At 38.3% G+C, this 9,517-nt stretch overlaps 1 pseudogene; it reads left to right on the forward strand.

The window, feature by feature from the left end:
- Positions 1-3,624: 3,624 nt before the first annotated feature.
- LOC102859382 lies at positions 3,625-7,294 on the forward strand (annotated as a pseudogene).
- Positions 7,295-9,517: the final 2,223 nt, after the last annotated feature.

Raw genomic sequence — 9,517 nt, forward strand, 5'->3', positions numbered from 1 at the left:
AAGGTTTACTTTTATTCACTGGCCCTCTACTTTACCAAGCACTTCTCGTGGACTAGCTCTTCCTATTATATGTCCCAACTACAAAAGACAGTCTCACCATTAAAATTCCCAAGAAGCATTCTTGGCTATACTTCTTCCAAGCATGATTTGTTGACTCATCATTTGCTGCTTCAATATCTATTTAAGTGCAGTTAATTTCTATCTCTTTGCTATATACTAAATAATGCAACAGTGAGCATGCATGTCCATGTATGATCACATCCCAGCTATTTGTTGAGGGGTTACATACCTACTAGAAGAAATGCTTGGCTAAATGGGATGTCTATGTCCACATCTTTTTTTTTTAAAAAGAGCAGGCATACTGCTTTCTATAACATTTACACAGTGGTTACAGTTCTACCAGCAGTATATGAGAGTTGCAATTTCTCCACATCCTCAAAATCACTTGTTGTTTGCTGTCTTATTGATCTACATCTCTCTAATAGCTAATGGAGCTCTGATGGCCTAGTGGCAAGAAACTGTGCTACAATCCCAGAGGCAAGTGGTTTGAGGTCACTGGGCACTCTGCGGGAAAAGGATAGGCAATCTCCTCCTGCACAATTAACTGCCTCTGAAAACCCACTGGAGGGTCAGCTATGGGTCAGTTCTGACTCCTATGGCACACAATAACAATACTTAATGGCCACAGTGTGTTGTGATCCACACAGTCAAATGCCTTGCATCATCAATAAAACACAAATAGACATTCCTCTGGTACTCTCTGCTTTTAGCTAGATTCATCTAACATTGGCTATAATGTCCCAGAACAGTTGATTATGCTTATGCTAAAACTATACTTGGACCTGGAGGCAGCTGTCAGAACAAAGCAAGGAAACACTACATGGTTCAATATCAGAAAAGGTGTACACCAGGGATGCATCCTATCTCCATACCTTTACGGAACAAATCATCCAGGAGGCTGTGCACTATGAGGAGGAACGTAGCATCAGGATTGGAGGAAGACTCATCCACAATGTGTATTATGCAGATGACATGACCTTGCTTGCCAAAAGTGAATTAGACCTGAGGCATGTGCTGCAGAAGGTCAAGAACTGCAACCTTCACTATGGATTAAAGCTCAACGTCAAGGAAACAAAGATTCTCACCACTGGGCTTACTGACAGCATCATGATAGATGGTGAAGCAATTGAGCTTGTTAACAGCTTCAGCGTGCTTGGCTCCACAATCAATATTCTTTGTACTAGCAGCCAAGAAATCAAAAAATTAATTGCATTGGAAAAATCTGCTGTCAGGGGCCTCTTCAGATTATTGAAAAGCAAAGATGTTAGTCTAGAGACCAAGGTGTGTCTGATCCAGGCCATGGTCTTCGCAATTACTTGCTATGCATCAGAGAGCTGTACAATGACTAAGGATGATAGAAGAAGAACCAGTAACTTTGAGTTGTGGTGCTGGAGAAGAGTGTTGAATATACCATGGACTGCTAGCAAAACAAACAGGTCTGTCCTGAGAGGGTAAAACCAGACTGCTCCTTGGAAGCAAAGATTTTGAGGCTCCATCTGACATATTTTAGGCACGTTGCAAGGAGAGGGAAGTCCTTAGAGAAGAATATCATGCTTGGAAGGGTAGAGGGACAATACAAGAGAGGAAGACCCTGGATGAGATGGATTGACTCAGTGATTGGGGTCATGGGGGTAGGTGTGTCAGAGCTGATGAAATTGGCTCAGGATAGAAAAGGGTTCAGAGCTGTTTTACAAAGGATCATTATGAGTCTCAAGAGACTCACATAAGCACACAACAACAAAAGTTAGTGGATGTGAGAAGATATTTTGAAACCAATATTAGAGCATAAAGAAACCAGAACAAAGGAGAGAAGTGCTTATGTAAGAGAACTGAACTAAGATTTCAAAGGGAAAGTCTAAAGACTAAGGAATGTTTAACATGGAACAAAACTATTGTGGAGGACTGATAGGGCTACAAAGGGAGGGAAGGGAATAAGAGATTAGTGAAAGGATGGATAGGGTGAAGGGAAAGGAAGGGTGCAGTGACAATTCAATATTTTAAATAATGATATTGTATAACTGTAATTAATGGTATAAAATGTGTAAGAATGAATGAATGAAACCAATTTTAAAACAAAGGAAGTTCAAGAACAAAGTGGTATACTAAAATGTGCAAAAAGTTGGAATTATAAGGGAAAAACACCCATTATTTTTCAAGTTGAGAGAACTGAAGAACAATTCAAGCTTTGAATCACAACAGGATTCTATTTCAAGGGGACACACTGATTCAGGCAGGAAGCATCAGAAGATTAAAGGAATACATAAATCACTGTGCCAGAAAGAATTGGTCAAAAATGAAACATTTCGGGAAATAATATATGATGCAGAACCAATGGTAACAAAAGAAGATCAAGTTGCACTGCAGGCATTAGTAGAAAATAAGGCCCCAGGAATTGATGAAACACCAACTGAGTTGGTTCAACAAACAAATGACGCCCTGCACATACTCACTAGCCAATACCAAGAGATTTGCAAGACAGCTACCTGGCCAACTGACTGGAAGACACACATATTTATTCTTATTCTGAAAAAAAAATTACCCTACAGAAAGAAAAAAGAGGTGATCCAACTTTTACCACTACAGACGGTAGAGTGATCCAAAAATGTCATTAATAACCCATGCAAGTAAAATTTTACTGGCAATTATAAAAAATGACAAGAACAGTACACCAACAAGAAACGTCTTGTACTTGGACAAGAAATTCAAGCTGAATTCAGAAGAGGCCATGGAAAAAGGTATATCATAGCTGCTGTCAGATGGATCTTGGCTGAAAGCAGAGAAATGTTTACTTGTGTTTTCATGTCATAAGTTTAGGGACTTTTATTCAGTGTGTTGAAGACAACTCAAAATTAATTGAGAAGGAAGGCTTAAAATATGGTGACTCTATTGGCCTTCATTTTGGATGGGTGTTCTGTGACTTTCTATTCATGTACATGTATTTGGTTAACTTGTATCAATTGATTCAAGTGTTTCTCGTAATAGCAGTCAATTTTTAAGGAATGAAATCTCAATATTTTACAGCTTCTCAAAAATACATTAAAACTAAAAATAAAAATAGTATGTATGAAGAATTTCTTAGGATATTCCACCCCTAATGTAACAGTATACTTTATCATCTACTTTGTTCAGGTTGTTTCATCACATACTGTGAACATATTGTCAGGAGAGGCTATTTCTTGAAAAGGTCAGTGAATAAAAGAAGGTCCTCAACAAGATGGATTGACATAATAGCTGCAGCAGTGGGCTCAAGTGTGTCAGAAGTGATGAGGATGGCAAAGGATAGGACAGGATTCTCACCTGTTGTTCACAGGGTCGCTAACTATCACCCTGGATAGCTTTTAACCATAACAATAACACTTAACAATGTGTTACATGAGAATCAGCTTTGGAAACTCTACAGTTTCTCTTTTTTTACAGTCACTTTTATGGTGACTCTAACAAAGGGTTCAAGTATTTCTGAATGGGTGATGGTGCTGCAGGATAGGACCAGGTTCAGATCAGCTGTTCAAAGGGTCACTATGAACTAGTACCTCTGCTGTCGCCATGGTGAGAGGAAGAGATGCAATGGCCAGAACTGCATGGATCTTCAGGGTCTCTCAGATGCTGGGGGCATCCCACACCCCAAAATAGGTGACCAGAGGTTTTCCTGGTGGAGTTCAGACAGTAACTTTAATTCCAGGAGATGGCACTGGTGCAGATATCTCAGCTGCAGTTACGAAGATCTTTGATGCTGCCGAGGCACCTGTTCAGTGGGAGAAGTGGAATGTCACTGACATCCAAGGGCCAGAAGGAAAGTGGAAGAGCCCTCTGGAGGCCAAAGATCCCATGATTAAGAACAAGATGCACTTGAAAGGCCCTTTGAAGACCCCAATAGCAGTTGGTCAACCATCTATGAATTTGTTGCTGCGTAAAACATTTTACCTTTTTGCCAATGTCCAGCCACCTGTCTCAATCGAAGGTTATTAAACCTTAAATTAGTGTAAACAGATGTAAATATTGTCACCATTCAAGAGAACCCAGAAGGAGAGGCGAGCGGCACTGAGCATATGATTATCAATGGAGTTGTGCAGAGTGTCAAGCTTAGCACTGAGCAGGCAAACAAGTGCATTGCTGAGTTTGTCTTTGAGTATGCCTGAAATAATTACCAGAGCAACTTTTCAGCTGTGAATAATGCCAACATCATGTGAAAGTCAAATGGAGTTTTTGTGCAAAAATGCAGGGAAGTTGCAGAAAACTGTAAAGATATTAAATGCAATGAGATGTAGCTTGATACAGTATGTTTACATATGGTACAAGATCCACCCTAATTTGATGTTCTAGTTCTGCCAATTGTATACAATGATGGATACTACACAGAATGCAGAAACAAAGATTTTGTAAGTCACTCCCTAGCTTGTGAGGGACTGGGGAGCATTATGCTAAGTGAACTAACTCAATCCCATAAGGACAAATACTGTATAAGACCATTATTGTAGAATGTGTATGAGGATTTAAGGGGGGAGGAAGGAGCATAGAGGTGAGGCAAGGTGGAAGATGTGATCATCGGTTGCACAATTTTATGGGTAGAGGCAGTGGTGAGTAAAGGAAATGGGAAAGATCAGGTATGAAAAACAACATACACAGACTTTGTAAGTAAATTAGTACCAAATAAAAAGTTTATTGGGGCAGGGGAAGTATTACAAAAGTCAAAAGGCCTCTTTAAAGTGTTAAACACCAAAGCGTTCAGATTAAAGAATAGGTGCACCTGATACAAAGCTTAGTATTTTCAATTGCTTCATATGCATGTGAAAGTTGGGTGATGAATAAGAAAGATGGAAGCAGAATTGATGCCTTTGAATTGTGATTTTGGTGAAGGATAGTGGATAGATCATGGAATTGAAAAAATACCAAATCTCTCTTGAAAGAAAAAAAATATGGTAATATCCTTACCTATCTCTGTGCAAGATGATTGGAGGTCTTGATGTAACACTCAACAGGAATAGTGGGCCAATGGAGTTGCCACCTTTGAGTTGGCTCATGGAACCATCCCAGACATGGCAGGCAAGGATATGGTCAACCCCACGGTCCTCCTGCTCAGTGCTGTGATGATGCTGCATCACATGGGGATTTTTAAAAAATAATTTAAAGTATATTTTTATTGATATTTTCATGAAAGTTTACAGAAAATTTAGATTTCCAGTCATTCACTGTTGCACATTTTCTTCCCTACCCTCCACAACTTGCTTTTCTCTTTAAAAAAGTTATTTCATAGTTGCACAATTTCCTCCCCCCACCCTCCCCAGTCCACTTTTCATGCAAATAATATCTAATCATATATTCCTTTTAAACAGTTCTTTCCCTCATCTGTTTCAAGCAGTGTACATTATTTATCCCCTCTTTTCTTAGTTTCCCCCAACCCCCATGTCAGTCCTGTTTTATATCAGTGGCATTATGCAGCATTTGTCCTTTTGTGACTGAAATATTTCACTCAGCATAATATCTTCCAGGGTCACCCATTTTGAATAATATTTAATGAGTTCCTTGTTTTTCAGTGCTGCATTTTATTCCACTGTGTCAATATACCACAGCTTTACTATCCATTCAGTTGATGATGGGCACTTGGGTTGTTTCCATCTCTTTGCTTTTGTGAACAACGCAGCAATAAACTTAGGTGTGTATATATCTGTTTGGGTGGCAGTTCTGGTTTCTTTAAGGTCTATTCCCAGTAGTGCAGTTGCTGGGTCAAATGGTATTTCTATTTCCAGCTTTTTGAGAAAGTGTCATACTGCCTTCCAGAGTGGCTGCACCATTTTACACTCCCATCAACAGTGAAAGAGGGTTTCAATTTCTTCACAATCTCACCAACATTCGTTTGCTGCCCTTTTGAACATTGCTATTGTTACTGGGGTGAGATGGTATCTCATAGTTGTTTGGGTTTGCATCTCTCTTAGAGCTAGGGATTTTGAACATTTCTTCATGTGTTTGTTCACCATCTGAATGTCTTCTTTGATGAAGTGTCTGTTCATATCCTGCACCCAATCTGTGATTGGGTGTTTTACCCTTGTCTTGTTGAGGTGCTGGAGTATTCTATAAATTCTAGATATAAGTCCCTTATCAGACATGTCAATGCCAAATATTTTCTCCCAGTCTTTCCTTTTTACACTGTTGAAGAAGTTTTTTGATATGCATAGGAATTTCTTAGTAGGTTCCATTCATCTATTTTATTCTCTCCTGGTTGTAGGCTTTTCAGGAGGCTTAGAAGAGTAGAGCTAAGAAAAACAATACCCATCACAATAGCTAATCACAAAATTATATATTTGGGAGTAAATGTAACTAGAAACACAAAAGACCTATTTAAAGAAAATTATAAAACATTACTACAAGAAACAAAAAAAGACCTGGAGAAATGTTAAGAATTTACCATGCTTGGATAGGAAGACTCAATATAGTGAAAATGACAATTATACCAAAGGCAATCTACAATTCAATGCAATCCCAATTAAATACCACTTCCATTCATCAGCAAGATGTAAAAGGCAATTTCTGATTTCATCTGGAATAGAAAGAGACCCCCGAATAAGCAAAGCACTCCTGATAAAGAAAAGCAAGGTAGGAGGCATCTCACTCACTGATCTCAAATTCTACTACACAGCCCTGGTGGTCAAGACAGCATAGTACTGGTATAGTGGTCTACACAGAACAATGGACCAGATTTGCAAACCCAGAAATCAGCCCATCTACCTACAGTCAACTGATTTTTGACAAGATGAAATCATTTAAGTGGAGAAATAAAAGCCTCTTTAATAAATGGTGTTGGCAAAATTGGAAAACTATCTGCAGAAAACTCAAGCAAGACCCACACCACACACAATCCACAGAAACCAACTCAAAGTGGATCAAAGACCTAAGAGAAAAACCAAGGACTACAATCTTCATCAGAGAAAAGCTTGGAAGAAGTCTAGAAGCCCTAATCCACAAAACATGAGGCTTTTTTTTTTTGGACTGGAGAATTAAGTTTATACATGTCCCCTGGTGAGGCTCAGGCGTGCCATATGCCCACCTGGCACCCACCTGTGGGTTCCAATTCATTTACAAGCATCTGATCCCAGCCCCTAGTTAAAACATGAGGCTTTTTGACTAAGCTGCAAAGATTGAGACCATATGCTTTGCTACAATTAAAGATGGAAAGAGCTTAACAAAAGATCTAGGAGGCAATGCAAAGTACTCAGACTTTATGAAGGAAATCTGTCACTAACACTCTTACCAATGCCTCTTGCAACAGTCCTCCTGATGGACACCACGTAATAAATGCATCTGGTTTGCTTGTTTCTTGACAGTAAATTTTCAGATCTGGCCTTGTAACAAAATCTGTGCAAAAGATGCAGGTGAAAGGCCTCTCAGTTGCTTTCAAAGGACTTTTCCCAAGTGGTGTTTATTTACTAGATGTCTATCTGGTATTCCTTGTAAACTCTAAGGAGATTTTATCATTTTCCATTGTTAACTTCAGTTAATTTTTTTGTGTCACCTCAGCTGTTGTCAAGGGATGATTTCCAAAAGAGGCCCAGGGGCCTCTTTGAGTAAGTACTACAAAGTTCTGATTCAGAGATATACAAGAAGTTCGCCAATACAAAGTAAAAACAAGAGAAAGAAACTGAGATTTATTAGACCTTCATAACAGACTATGAATGAACAGGTCATGACAAACTGACCCTGTCTTTATCTTACAAAAGAGTTTAGATAGCCTTTGTCAGCAGAGACTGGGGTTTACACAGCTGATGGTGCATTCTTCCTAATAGACATTCGGTGATTTTTGACCATCTAGTTTTGTCTTTTCCTTGAGTGTGTTTTTTTGCCACATTCATTGAGAGTCTGTTTTTATTATTATAATTGCCACAGTCTTTGTCAAAATCAGTTCTGATTGCTCTCCTTTGTAAGCATTTCCTTTGCCATTCCCTGTCACTGTAAATATCATGGTACAAAATTAATAAGAAAAAATATCTAAAGAAAATCTCCTTTTTTTGTTTATGTAATATATAATGGAAATAAAACAGAATATTGACATTATAGTAAATGATGATATTCTTCTAAAAGTAAATGGGCACAAAAGAAATATCTTGGGAAACTTAATTGGAAAAGAGCAAATACAGTATTTTTCTCAGTGATATGAAAATTAGGGGTATGTGAATTATCACATATGAATAAAGACTTCAGATCCAAGAAATATATAACAAGAGATGTAATTTTGTTAGTGAAATTCAGATAATATATTAGGTACAAACACACAAGCATGGTTGTTCAAGTATTTTGTTACATTGAGATTTAATATTCTTTGTGAGTGCTTCTATTGAAGCAAAGGGTAGTAATTCCTTTTAATTGGGTGCGCATTGAGCATCCTAAGTAACATAGCCTTTAAGTGACTTGGCTGAGCCCCGATTTGGACCAGGGAGCTTTCATGTTGGCAGTGAGCATATTTTGGACCTCTGCACAAAGATTTTGGGAACTTGGGATGCGGGCTAATTTTCTGTTTCATCAGTTGGTCCTTTCCCCTTTCCAAAGTACCAAATCACTGCTTTCCACCTCAGCAACACCAAAATAGATGAGATTGTAGAGCCTGGCAGAGTCCTAGCCTGAGCTGACACCCAGTTATTATGCTGTGGCTGGGATTGCCTCAGCTTTTGACCTTCGGGCAGTTTCCTCCCTCTATGCCAAGTTTCCTTAGCATGATACTTCATAAGCTTCAAACACTAAGTCACTTTTTTCATAAACGGTTACCCTTTGTCCTTGCACCAAAGGCAACTCATGTTCTCCCTTGGGCCTTGTGTAATGTCATAAACCTGTAGCTTTATATCATGTACCCAAGTTACAAAGGAATTTCTTAACAAAACCTTCTCTGTCTGGGTCCTTTTTTAAGGCTTGTAACCCATCTTAGAATCTTACATGTATTTACTCTGTTTAAGCTACTGCTTCCTTTATCTTATGGGCTATGCTAATTATCAGTGGCTCTTGGCTTTATTCTAATAAAGAATTCCAAAGCTGAAAAATAAAAAATAAAAAAAGAGTATGAGTCCCAGTTGACTCAATGGTGCATAACAACTAGTTGATCTGTTTGAAAAAGACTGGCTACAGTAGTAAGTTTAAAGAATTACCATCTGATTAAATTTGTTTTAAAAGATTAATAGTTTGGTTTTATTTAACACATACTATTTATGATCTTTACCTACAACACAATGCTTTAGGGTAGATAGCATTTTTCATGACAGAAAGCAAATAATCAGACTTTAGGAAGTCAAGTTACTTCCTCCAAAGACATGGAATCACACCATGGTGGACCTATATTGAAAAATATTCTCTCGAAAAGTTGCCCAATAAGTCATATTGGATATAAATATATGGAGTAAATTGTGCACTATGCAATACCGAAACTACTTCAAAAGAAACCATAGTCAATATTTTACTCTGAATAAACTTTTTTTTTTAC

Source organism: Elephantulus edwardii, unplaced genomic scaffold (genome assembly GCF_000299155.1).
Source record: "Elephantulus edwardii isolate Elephantulus edwardi_28Jun2011 unplaced genomic scaffold, EleEdw1.0 scaffold00227, whole genome shotgun sequence".
NCBI lineage: Eukaryota > Metazoa > Chordata > Mammalia > Macroscelidea > Macroscelididae > Elephantulus > Elephantulus edwardii.